General features: G+C 36.5%; 1 pseudogene; it reads right to left on the bottom strand.

Moving 5' to 3' along the window:
* Positions 1-14519, bottom strand: part of LOC122723693 — a 54390-nt pseudogene that overhangs the window by 34777 nt on the left and 5094 nt on the right.

The raw sequence follows: 14519 nt of genomic DNA, 5'->3' as shown, positions 1-14519 counted from the left end.
AAATCAAATGTTTTTCTCTGTTTCTACTCACTGGGCTCTTGTAGCTCACCCCATTCCTTAACCCCAGTTTTGCAGGGCCAGAGTATGTCAAGCCAGAGTAAGTAGCCTGAGTTCAGTCAGAGTAAGCTATGGGATAGAAGAGGTTCAAGCATGGGTTGCCATGTTTGGTTGTAATAGCTTAGTTATGTTTATGTTTATGTATAAGGAGAGATGCTTATTGTATATGTTTATGGAGATAGTATGTAATGTAAGTTGTAAAGAGATGATATGTTATGTAATGCTATGTATGTTTATTTTGCTTGTATAGCTTAGTTATGGACATGATGATATATGGACATGATAGATGGACTTGATGTATGGTCCTTATGTATGTAGGAGATATGAAAGAATAGAAAGAGAAATGTTATAAAGAGATAGAGCCAAGTTAAGAAACGTATAGATATGCCATGTGTTGTAGCATGAGATGTATAGAATTGTGCTTTGCCTAGAGTGTTGGTAAATCCCTTTTTGTTGCATGATCTTGAGAAAATGTTTTAAATGTTATGAGTTTTGAATGGCCGTGAGGGAAGAAAGGGTTCCAATCCCTTGACCCAAAGCGGATATGTTTTAAAGCAAGCTTGATGACCCATTTGGTATGAGGTTCTATGTTTGCATGCATAGGTCAAGCTGATGTAAGAAAAATAAGTTTTAAAGGTTTTATGAGATCAAAGTTTAAGTTTTCAGGCAAGTTTGATCATGTATGGGATTATACCTAGAGTTTCAGGATGTGTAGGAGGCTTACTACGGGTCCCGGCGGCCTTAAGCCGATCTGGATCCTAGTGCCGAGCAGGTCGGGCCGTTACTAGAGGGGTACCGGTTTCCGGGCTGTTACATTTGTCCAGGAAAACAAGGATGAGCTTTGTCTTGGGATTGTTCGTTTTTCCTTTCATTGCCTTTAAGAAACCAATATCGGGAGATGAGATGTAATTGACTGTCCTAAATACTCTCTTCTTTTGAATATATGATGCCACATAAATGTTATGCCTCTGTTAGTTTATGCAATGTGTGTGATTTAGGAGCTTCCATAAATGCTATGCTTCTGTCAGTTTATTTTTTCTTTAGATACAGGTCCTTTAAAATAAACAACAATCACACTCCAATTCATCGATAGATCAATAGTTTATTCTAAATGCGTGTTGGAGGATGTTTTGGTCCAAGTAGAGAAATTAATTTTTCCAGCAGAATTCTCTATTTTGGATACTGAAGATGACAGTTCATTCAAATCTACAGATTTGTTGCTAGGAAGACCATTCCTTAGCACAGCTAGAATGATGATTGACGTGCACGAAGGCATGCTTTCAATGGAGTTTGATGGAGAAAATGTAAAATTTAATGTTTACAATGTAATGAAGTATTCTGATGATAATTTTTCTCTTTGCAATATAGACATTATTAATCCTCTTGCTCAAAAAGCATTTGAATTAATCCTCTCTTTGCAATATAGACATTATCAAATAAAAACTTTGATAATCTACTACCCTGACAATAGCACATTGAACTTGATTAGGAAATCATAGAAACAATCCGTTCATTGAACACTTTGATCCATAAGGCACTAGAAATTGAGTTAAAAATGCATCCAGCTCATTTGAAATATACATTTTTGGGAAGTAATAACACACTTCCTGATGTAAGCACAACTAACAACACTAAAAATGATGAGCTAGCATTGCCTTGAAGACTAATTACAAGGTTGAAATTCAAGAAGTTGAAGGAAGCACTTCAAGGATTCATGAAGGGATATGTTGAAACTTTGCAAGTTCATTTTGGAGTTGAAGAACAATCTGACCATTCCAAGTCAATTAGGCCGAATGCGTCCTTATTGACGATTTAAAATTTTGCATTTGCATTAACAGATTTTTCATCACTAATTCAGTAGTGGGTAGTTATTTAGCAGTTGATAGTCAACCAGTAGTGGGTAATTATCCAGTACTGGATAGTGGCATAAATCTTTGGTTCATGCATAGTAGTGGGAAGTGGCAAAGATTATGGGTCTTTATTTAGGTTTTTATTTATTTATTTATTTTAATTAGGCTAGGTTGCCCTAGGTATATAAAGTATCTTTTTTTTTCCATTGTACACAGATTATCAATTATTCAATATAATTGTTTTACGCGATTTTTCATTTAGAGTTCAAAAGAGATCTTAGTTCTTGACATTGTATCATGAATAAGGTTTGATACCAACTTGTATGATTTTTATTATTGCTGCTCTTAAAATCAATAAGTTATACGTGTTCCATCATCAGTTGCAAAGATTAACCCAAGGATCAAAATCTGTTGATGAGTATCATAAGGAGATAGAGTTACTCCTGATCAAAGCAAACATAGTGGAGAAGGAAGACCTGACTATGGCTCGTTTCTCTGGTGGTCTAAACAAGGAGATTGCTGATGTGGTTTATTTCCAACATATGTTGATTTAGAAGATTTTGTGAACATTGCCATTATGGTGGAAAGACAATGAGGCCGAAATAGATGGGGGAGTAACAGGGCTGCTCAAAACTCCAACAGCAAATGGGGTTTCAAATGGAACACCAAGTTTGATCTTAAAAGGTTTGATAAGTTTTCAACTCAAAAAGGTACGTTACCTTCCAAAGAAACATCTAACTCTCATGGTAGAAACGAACTATCCCCTAAATCTAATAGGGCTAGAGATATTCAGTGCTTTAAATGTAAAGGGCGTGGGCATTATGCATGAGTGTTAATAAACGTGCCATGATAGTGAGGCGAGATGAGATAGTCTCCGAAACTGATTCTGATTCTAATGATACCACCTTCAAAAGATTATTCTGATGTAGAGATATCCTGTTCAGGGAGAGTCCTTAGTGATATTTCATAATTTAAATGTTTCTATTAAGGAAGAGAGACTTGAACAGCGTGAAAACATCCTTCACACTCATTGTTTGATAGGTGGTAAAGTTTGTTGCATGATAATAGATTCGGGTATTCAACTCAATTGTGCTAGTACTATTTTAGTTGATAAATTAGGATTATAAACTATTAAACACTCTAATTCTTACAGATTTCAGTGGTTGAATGATAGTGGCGAGGCAAAGGTAACCAAGCAATGTAAAGTTTCATTTTCTATTAGCAAGTATGTAGATGAGGTTACTTGTGACATTGTACCCATGCAGGCTGGACATATTTTGCTGGGTAGACCATGGGAATTTGATAGGCATGTCATTCATGATGGGTACAGTAATAGGCTTTCTTTTATGTTCCTTGGTGTAAAACATATACTTGTACCATTATCTCCTAAATATGTATATACAGATCAAGTAAAATTACAACAATCTGCTAAATTGGGTAAGGGAGGTGAGTTAAGAAAAAAGAATGAGGGAAAAGAGGCCAGTAGTAAAAAAAAAAGGTTTCGAATGGCCCAAAGGAGAGTGACTTGATGTAAGCACGACCAACAACACCAAAAATGATGAGCTAGCATTGCCTCAAGGACCAATTACAAGGCTGAGATCCAAGAGGTTGAAGGAAGCACTTCAAGGATTCATGAAGGAATATGTTGAAGCTTTGCAAGTTCATTTTGAAGCTGAAGAACAATCTGGCCATTCCAAGTCAATTAGGCCAAATGTGTCCTTATTGACAATTCAAATTTTGTATTTATAGTGGGTAGTCATTTAGTAGTTGGTAGTTAACCAGTAGTGGGTAGTTAAACAGTAGTGGGTAGTTATCTAGTAGTGGATAGTGGCATAGATCATGGGTCCATGCATAGTTGTGGGAAGTGGCAAAGATCATGGGTCCATGTATAGTAGTGGGAAGTGGCAAAGATCATGGGTCTTAATTTAGGCTATATAAAGCATCTCTTTTTCTATTGTACACACAGATTATCAATTATTCTATACAATTGCTTTATGCGATTCTTCTTTGAGAGCTTAAGAGAGATCTTGGTTCTTGACATTGCATCACAAATAAGGTTTGATACTAACTTGTATGTTTCTTATTCTTGCTGCTCTTAAAATCAATCCATTATAAGTGTTCTTAATTGCATGTTAATTAAGGATGCTTTAGATTGGGGAATTATTTTCTGAATTAAGTTCTTTTTACTAGGGTATGTGTCGTTTCAGTCTCTAATAGGCTGGGGTTCCGCATCATGACTGCATAAGAAAAGATAAAAATGAGAGACGTGGAGGAGAGAAAACGTTAGTGAGTGTGGAGGTAAAAGAAGAGCTGAGTAAGAAGATTGAAGAATTCAGCAAGTCTCCCTTTTACTGAAAAGAGAGAGTTGAAGAAAGCATACTCAGGGAAGAGAGTTTTGATTATGTTGTGTTTTAGTTCCAAATTTATGATTGAGGCTAACCATACGGATGAATTGCCTGATTCTTTTTCTAAGTTGTTGCATGATTTTGTGAATGTATTTTCTGAGGAAGTGTCATTTGAGTTGCCGCCCATTAGAGGAATAGAACATCATATCGATTTTGTTCATAGAGCTCAAATTCCAAACATCCAGTTTACCGGAGTAATCTTGAGGAGACGAAGGAATTGCAAAAGCAAGTTGATGATTTGCTAGCTAAGGGACATATCAGGGAGAGTCTCAGTCCATGCGCAGTACCTGTTTTGTTGGTTCCAAAGAAAGATGGAACAATGTGCATGTGTGTTGATTGTCGTGCAATCAAGAAAATCACTGTAAAGTATCGCCATCCTATTCCTAGGTTAGATGATATACTTGAAGAATTATGTGGTGCTGTTTTCTTTACCAAAATTGATTTGAAAAGCAGTTATTATTAAATTAGGATGAAGCGGTTATCATTAACTAATGCACCTAGCACATTTATGAGATTAATGAACCATGTTTTGCGTGATTATCTAGGTAAGTTTGTGGTTGTGTATTTTGATGATATATTGATTTATATTCGAAACTTGGACAATCATATTAGGCATGTTGAACTTGTTCTACAGAAGTTGCGTGAACATGAATTGTATGCTAATCTTACGAAATGCATATTTTGTACTGATAGTGTTATATTCCTAGGATTTATTATTAGTTCACGTGGAGTTGAGATAGAAACAAAAAAGTTTAAGGCTATCCAAGAAAGGCCTACACCTAAGAATGCTAATGAGGTGAGATCCTTTCATGGATTAGCAAGCTTCTATAAGAGGTTTGTTAGAGATTTCAGCACTATTGCTTCACCTCTAAATGAGATCATTAAAAAGGCTGTAGGATTTAATTGGGGTAAAGAATAGGAACTTCCATTTAACACATTAAAAGAAAAACTTACTACTGCTCCTATTTTAGGATTACCTGATTTTTCTAAAACTTTTGAAATCGAATGTGATGCTTCTGGGATTAGTATTGGTGCTGTTCTTATGCAGGAAGGCCGACCCATAGCATATTTCAGTGAGAAGTTAGGTGGCGCACATTTGAACTATTCCACCTATGATAAAGAATTATACGCACTGATTAGGGCTCTTGAAGTTTGGGAACTCTACTGCTGCCTAATGAGTTTGTGATTCATACGTTAAGGAACAAGGTAAGTTGAACAAGCGGCATGGTAAGTGGGTTGAGTATCTCGAAATCTTTTCTTATGTGATTAAATACAAGCAAGGTAAAGAAAATGTGGTTGTTGATGTATTGTCTAGACGTTATGCATCGACTTCCATGCTTAGTTATAAGTTGTTAGGGTTTGAGCATTTGAAAGATATGTATGAGAATGATATTGATTTTTCTTATGTATTTAAAGCATGTGAACATGGGGCGTTTAACAAATTTTATTTGCATGATGGGTTTCTTTTTAGGGGGAAACAAATATGCATACCCAATTGTTCATTGCGTGAGTTTCTTGTTAGAGAATCACATTCAGGAGAGTTAATGGGACATTTTGGTGTGCAAAAGACTTTAGACATGTTGAATGAACACTTTTATTGGCCTAATATGCGAAAATATGTAGAGAAAAATTGTGCTCAATACTTTGCATGTAAACAGGCTAAATCTAAGTTCTTGCCACATAGGTTGTATACTCCTTTGCCTGTACCTACTGAACCTTGGACTGAAATATCTATGGATTCAGTGCTTTAGGAAGATGGCACATTTTATATGTTTCTAATAGAGATTCTAAACTTTTATTTTCTACTACTTGTCATCCACAAACAGATGATCAAACTGAAGTTGTTAATAGGACTTTAAGAACTATGTTTCGTGCTATTGTGGGTAGGAACTTAAAAACTTGGGAAGAATGTTTGTCATATGTTGAATTTGCTTATAATCGCGCTGTCAATTCTTTGACTGGTTGTTCACCTTTTGAGCTTCTGTATGGTTTTAATCCATTAGTTGTGTTAGATTTAATGCCTTTACGTTTGAACGAGCTGTATAATTTCGATGGAAAAGTAAAGCCTGAAATTGTTAAATCAATACACGTGAAAAAGCGTGAGAATATTGAGAAGCGTAACAAAATGTATGAAAAACAGGCTAATAAGGGTCGCAAGTGATGCGGAACCCCAACCTATTAGAGACTGAAACGATACATACCCTAGTAAAAAGAACTTAATTCATAAAATAATTCCCCAATCTAAAGCACCCTTAATTAACATGCAATTAAGAACACTTATAATGGATTGATTTTAAGAGCAGCAAGAATAAGAAACATACAAGTTAGTATCATACCTTATTCGTGATGCAATGTCAAGAATCAAGATCTCTCTTAAGCTCTCAAAAAAGAATCGCATAAAGCAATTGTATTGAATAATTGATAATCTGTGTGTACAATATAGAAAAAGAGATGCTTTATATAGCCTAAATTAAGAGCCATGATCTTTGCCACTTCCCACTACTATACATGGACCCATGATCTTTGCCACTTCCCACAACTATGCATGGACCCATGATCTTTGCCACTTCCCACTACTATACATGGACCCACTACCAAATAACTACCCACTACTGGTTAACTACCAACTACTAAATAACTACCCACCATAAATACAAAATTTGAATTGTCAATAACGACACATTTGGCCTAATTGACTTGGAATGGCCAGATTGTTCTTCAACTTCAAAATGAACTTGCAAAGCTTCAACATATTCCTTCATGAATCCTTGAAGTGCTTCCTTCAACCTCTTGGATCTCAGCCTTGTAATTGGTCCTTGAGGCAATGCTAGCTCATCATTTTTGGTGTTGTTGGTCGTGCTTACATCATCCCCTCCTGATACGGATCCAATAGGACAAATTTCTAACAATGGTGTGGAGCAAACTTATATCATTCAAATGGATCCAGAAGTAGTTCAAAATCATATTCATATAATCCATATATATTTGGGGCGTGCTTTAACTCATATGGGACAGATTTGGTGCAACACTTGCAATCATAGGCTGAGGGAGTCTAATCAAACCTATGGGCTAAAACTATATAAAGGAAAGCCTAAAGTGAAGATCAAGCAAGGCTTTTGTGAAGATTCAACTTTGTTATGATGGGCTTGCTAGTTTTATTATTTAAACACTTGTTTTATTTTAGTTTTGTTTGGGCTTGTATTCTGGCCATATTTTATCTTTTAAGTTTTAGAGTGTTGGGCCATGTTGTGGGCTTATATTTTAATACTTATGTGTTATTTTAGTGTGTGATTGGGCTTGGGTCTTATGTGTTTAAGTCAGGCCCAAGAAGAGTGTCTTAGGGTTTTATTTGTTTTTCTCCTTACTATATAAGGATAAGAAACAATTGTAAGAGGGAGCTTTTAATCAAACTTTTCAGAATTTCTTTCATGCCTTTGGCGTGTATTGCTTTGAGTGAGAGTGAGGATTTGCTTTCATCAATTGCACCAGGAATCTTGGCTAACTTATCAACTATTCGTTGTGGCGTTTGTCGGATTCTCATCTAAAATCCTTCGATCATTGGTGTTTCAGCTTCTCTAAGTTTGGGGTGCCATAGGAGGTGAGTTTATCAGATCTTTGGATTCCATATCTACTTGTGCGTGTGGGTTTGAGGCTTGTGCCATAGGGTTCCGCGTCAGTTGGTATCAGAGCCAAAGTGAGGTAAATTCTTATTTATCTCAGGATCTAGAGTTTTTTTTTCTGAGTTTTCCTTTTCTTCGTTATTGAGTTTTCCTTTTTTTTCTGAGTTTTTTTTTTCTGAGTTTTCCTTTTCTTCGTGCATCACAAAAAAAAAAATCGCAATACAAAAAAAAAAAAAAAAATGAAAAAAAAAAAATTCCCTTTGCCTTATCTTGTTCTGGCAGAAATTGTGATTGTATCTATATTTCCGTACCTATCTCAATTGATTGCTGTAGTTTGTGGGAATCAATTTGGAAATTTGAAATTTGAATTGGGTTGAATCCAGATTAGAGACAAAAGAAATCTGCCTATTGAATTTTATTTGATTTTTTTTTCTGTCTCTATTTGTGGGTCTTGATACTTGCGTTTTTGGGTAGATTTTAATAGATCCATATTTAATTTAGTTTGAAGTGAATTAAATTCAAAATTTTCCAGATTCGTTTTTATTTGAATTCTAAGTTTCCTTTTTGGTTTAAGCTTGTTTTTATTTCCTTGACATTGCTGGAGTATTATTTGCTTGTGTCTATACTCTAGGTGATATTTTCAAGTAGCACACCACCTAGTTCTGGTGTTACTTTCCAAATTGTCAGTGTCTTCTTTCTAGTTTTTGTGCGCTTCCTTCTTTCCTTAGGTTTTTTTCTTTGTTTCATTAAACGCACCTTGTGGTTAGTTGGTTGACCTTAGTTTCTGAAGTGCAATTGAAGAATCAGCAAAAGAGTGGTAAGTGTGCAAACACTTGAGTTCTTTCTTTTCTAACACAATATTTGCTAGTTCTCTTTGTTCTTTGTTGATTAAAGGTAGGATGAGTACATATCAGAATGTCTCACCAGCGTCCACTTCTACAAGAATACCTCAAAGAACTCATAATTGCAATAATGACTGTGATGATTCGGATGTGTTTGTTAATAATGTGTTGCTTGCTGCACATTGTGAGATGCTTGTTGCTAGGCGTGCTCTGAATATGCAGGTTAAGGAAGAAAGCCTGAAACAGCGGGAAAACATATTTCACACTAGGTGTTTGGTTAATGGAAAAGTGTGTACTGTCATTATTGATGGAGGTAGTTGTGCAAATGTGGCTAGTGTGTATATGGTGGAGAAATTGGGCTTGGCTTCTATTAAACACCCTAAGCCATACAGATTGCAATGGTTGAACGATTGTGGTGAGGTCAGAGTTACACGCCAGGTGGTTATACCATTTTCTATTGGTAGGTATAAGGATGAGATCTTGTGCGATGTGGTACCTATGCAGGCAAGCCATATATTGTTGGGTAGGCCGTGGCAATATGATAGAAAGGTGCAACATGATGGGCTCAATAACAAGTACTCCTTCACTCATGAAGGACAGAAGCTTATACTCGCTCCTTTATCACCTCAAGAGGTATATGCCGATCACATAAAAATGCTGGAGAGGGAGAGGGAGGCTTCGGCCTTGGCTACAAAGGAGAGTGAGAGCTTGAGTTCTGTGGAAAAAATGAGAGAAAAGAGTGAGTTTGAGGGTAACGAGGCTGGAAAAGAATCAAGACTACTTCAAGGAGGGAAGATGGAGAAAGAAAAGGAGAAAGAAGAGGCTAAAGTTCCAATGTCAACTTCCATAGAGATTGAAATTGAAAATTCCATTAATGAACTTATAGAAGAGGTTGTGAATGATGGTGGACATGGGGAGCACATGATTGATGAGGTGGAGGAGGTGAATAAGACTGTTTTGCAAGTTGTAGAGGAGAATGGGTCACATCCACATGATCTTTCTATGACTAATATTTTTATGTCTAGTTCATTTGTTCATGATGTGCAGGTTGTTGGTGAAAACATTCATGATGAAAGTTTTATACTATTTCCACCTATTCAAAAGGAGGTCTTTGAAGATACATGGGTGCCTAAAGCTTTCCTTCTTGACATAAATATCAACAAGATTCGAGGACGAATCTTTTCTAAAGAAAGAGGGAATGATACGGATCCAATAGGACAAATTTCTAACAATGGTGTGGAGCAAACTTATATCATTCAAATGGATCCAGAAGTAGTTCAAAATCATATTCATATAATCCATATATATTTGGGGCGTGCTTTAACTCATATGGGACAGATTTGGTGCAACACTTGCAATCATAGGCTGAGGGAGTCTAATCAAACCTATGGGCTAAAACTACATAAAGGAAAGCCTAAAGTGAAGATCAAGCAAGGCTTTTGTGAAGATTCAACTTTGTTATGATGGGCTTGCTAGTTTTATTATTTAAACACTTGTTTTATTTTAGTTTTGTTTGGGCTTGTATTCTGGCCATATTTTATCTTTTAAGTTTTAGAGTGTTGGGCCATGTTGTGGGCTTATATTTTAATACTTATGTGTTATTTTAGTGTGTGATTGGGCTTGGGTCTTATGTGTTTAAGTCAGGCCCAAGAAGAGTGTCTTAGGGTTTTATTTGTTTTTCTCCTTACTATATAAGGATAAGAAACAATTGTAAGAGGGAGCTTTTAATCAAACTTTTCAGAATTTCTTTCATGCCTTTGGCGTGTATTGCTTTGAGTGAGAGTGAGGATTTGCTTTCATCAATTGCACCAGGAATCTTGGCTAACTTATCAACTATTCGTTGTGGCGTTTGTCGGATTCTCATCTAAAATCCTTCGATCATTGGTGTTTCAGCTTCTCTAAGTTTGGGGTGCCATAGGAGGTGAGTTTATCAGATCTTTGGATTCCATATCTACTTGTGCGTGTGGGTTTGAGGCTTGTGCCATAGGGTTCCGCGTCACCTCCCTCTTGAAAAGGATTCGTCCTCGAATCTGTACCAAAATCAAAAGGAGACAAATCAGAAACATTAAAGGTAGCACTTACACCAAACTCACCTGGCAGATCAATTATGTAAGCGTTATCATTGATCCGTTTCAGCACTTGATATCGTCCATCCCCTCGTGCATCAAGTTTTGATTTCCTTTGATTCGGAAACCTCTCCTTTCGCATATGGATCCAAACCCAATCACTTGGTCTGAATACAACTTTCTTGCGACCCTTATTGGCCTGTTTCTCATACATTTTGTTGCGCTTCTCAATATGCTCACGCGCTTTCATATGTATTGATTTAACCATTTCAGACTTCGCTTTTCCATCTAAATTAGACAGCTCGTTCAAAGGTAAAGGCATTAAATCTAATACAGTTGATGGATTAAAACCATACACAATCTCAAAAGGTGAATAACCAGTAGTAGAATGGACAGCGCGATTATAAGCAAATTCAACATATGGCAAACATTCTTCCCAAGTTTTCAAGTTCCTACCCACAATAGCACGAAGCATAGTTCCTAAAGTCCTATTAACAACTTCAGTTTGGCCATCTATTTGTGGATGACAAGTAGTAGAAAATAAAAGTTTAGTACCCAATTTCCCCCACAAAACACGCCAGAAATGACTAAGAAACTTAGAATCTCTATCAGAAACAATAATCCTAGGTATACCATGCAAACGGACTACTTCCTTGAAAAACAAAGCAGCTATGTTCGTTGCCTCATCAGTTTTATGACATGGAATAAAATGTGACATCTTACTAAAGCGATCTACAACAACAAACACTGAATGACGCGGAACCCTATGGCACAAGCCTCAAACCCACACGCACAAGTAGATATGGAATCCAAAGATTTGATAAACCCACCTCCTATGGCACCCCAAACTTAGAGAAGCTGAAACACCAATGATCGAAGGATTTAGATGAGAATCTGACAAACGCCACAACGAATAGTTGATAAGTTAGCCAAGATTCCTGGTGCAATTGATGAAAGCAAATCCTCACTCTCACTCAAAGCAATACACGCCAAAGGCATGAAAAGAATTCTGAAATTTGATTCAAAAGCTCCCTCTTACAATTGTTTCTTATCCTTATATAGTAAGGAGAAAAACAAATAAAACCCTAAGACACTCTTCTTGGGCCTGACTTAAACACATAAGACCCAAGCCCAATCACACACTAAAATAACACATAAGTATTAAAATATAAGCCCACAACATGGCCCAACACTCTAAAACTTAAAAGATAAAATATGGCCAGAATACAAGCCCAAACAAATCTAAAATAAAACAAGTGTTTAAATAATAAAACTAGCAAGCCCATCATAACAAAGTTGAATCTTCACAAAAGCCTTGCTTGATCTTCACTTTAGGCTTTCCTTTATGTAGTTTTAGCCCATAGGTTTGATTAGACTCCCTCAGCCTATGATTGCAAGTGTTGCACCAAATCTGTCCCATATGAGTTAAAGCACGCCCCAAATATATATGGATTATATGAATATGATTTTGAACTACTTCTGGATCCATTTGAATGATATAAGTTTGCTCCACACCATTGTTAGAAATTTGTCCTATTGGATCCGTATCACTGAATCTCTACCTCTTTTTGTCCTAGGTAAACCTATCACAAAATCCATACATATTTCAGTCCAAGGTTCAGTAGGTACAGGCAAAGGGGTGTACAACCCATGTGGCAAGGACTTAGATTTAGCCTGTTTACATGCAAAGCATTGAGCACAAACTTTCTCTCCATATTTTCGCATATTAGGCCAATAAAAGTGTTCATTCAACATGTCTAAAGTCTTTTGCACACCAAAATGTCCCATTAACCCTCCTGAATGCGATTCTCTAACAAGCAACTCACGTACTGAACACTTGGGTATGCATATTTGTTTCCCCCTAAAAAGAAACCCATCATGCAAATAAAACTTGTTAAACGCCCCATGTTCACATGCCTTAAATACATCAGAAAAATCAGTATCATTCTCATACATATCTTTCAAATACTCAAACCCTAACAACTTAGAACTAAGCATGGAAGTCAATGCATAACGTCTAGATATTCATCAGCAACCACGTTCTCTTTACCTTGCTTGTATTTAATCACATAAGGAAAGATTTCGAGATATTCAACCCACTTACCGTGCCGCTTCTTCAACTTCCCTTGTCCCTTCAAGTGTTTGAGAGACTGATGGTCGGTATGAATCACAAACTCATTAGGCAGCAAGTAGTGTTCCCAAACTTCAAGAGCCCTAATCAGTGCGTAGAACTCTTTGTCATAGGTGGAATAGTTCAAATGTGCGCCACCTAGCTTCTCACTGAAGTATGCTATGGGTCGGCCTTCCTGCATAAGAACAGCACCAATACCAATCCCAGAAGCATCACATTCAATTTCAAAGGTTTTAGAGAAATCGGGTAACCTTAAAACAGGAGCAGTAGTAAGTTTTTCCTTGAATGTGTTAAATGCAAGTTCCTGTTCTTTAGCCCATTTAAATCCTACAGCCTTTTTAATGATCTCATTTAGAGGTGCAGCAATAGTGCTGAAATCTCTAACAAACCTCCTATAGAAGCTTGCTAATCCATGAAAGGATCTCACCTCATTAGCATTCTTAGGTGTAGGCCATTCTTGGATAGCCTTAACCTTTTCAATATCTACCTCAACTCCACGTGAACTAATAATAAATCATAGGAATATGACACTATCAGTACAAAATGTGCATTTCTTAATATTAGCATACAATTCATGTTCACGCAACTTCTGTAAAACAAGTTCAACATGCCTAATGTGATCATACATGTTTCAGCTATAAATCAATATATCATCAAAATACACAACCACAAACTTACCTAGGTAATCACGCAAAACATGGTTCATCAATCTCATAAATGTGCTAGGTGCATTAGTTAAGCCAAAAGGCATCACTAACCATTCATATAAACCATATTTTGTCTTAAAGGCAGTTTTCCACTCATCACCTAACTTCATCCTAATTTGATAATTACCGCTTTTCAAATCAATTTTTGTAAAGAAAACATATATGATGGTATATCATGGCAATTTCTTAAGCGTGTCATTCATGATGGGTATAGTAATAGGATTTCTTTTGTGTTCCTTGGTGTAAAACATATACCTGTACCATTATCTTCTAAAGATATATATGCAGATCAAGTGAAATTACAACAATTTGCTAAATTGGGTAAGGAAAGTTTGACAAGTTAAAAGAATTAGGGAAAAGAGGTCAATAGTAAAAAGGAGGTTTTGAATGGCCCAAAGGAGAGTGACTGCACATGAAATGACAAAAATGGGAGATGTGCAGGAGAGAAAACGTTAGTGAGTGTGGAGGTAAAAGCAGAGCTGAGTGAGAAGAGTGAAGAATTCAGCAAATCTTCATTTTATTGTAAAGAGAGAGAGTTCAAGAAAGCATACTTAGGGAAGAAATTTTTGATTATATTGCGTTTTAGTTCAAGTTTTATTGCCTAACTCTTTTTCTAAGTTATTGCAGGATTTTGCGGATGTATTTCATGAGGAGGTGCCATCTGGGTTGCCACCCATTAGGGGAATAGAACATCAGATTGATTTTGTTCCTAGAGCTCAGATTCCAAACCGTCTAGCTTACCAGAGTAATCCTGAGGAGACAAAGGAATTGAAAAATAAAGTTGATGAGTTGCTAGCTAAAGGACATATTAGAGAGAGCCTCAGTCCATGCGCAGTACCTA

The sequence above is a fragment of the Manihot esculenta genome, chromosome 5 (assembly GCF_001659605.2).
Source record: "Manihot esculenta cultivar AM560-2 chromosome 5, M.esculenta_v8, whole genome shotgun sequence".
In the NCBI taxonomy this organism is placed as follows: domain Eukaryota; kingdom Viridiplantae; phylum Streptophyta; class Magnoliopsida; order Malpighiales; family Euphorbiaceae; genus Manihot; species Manihot esculenta.
This window is presented reverse-complemented; position numbering and strand designations above follow the sequence as displayed.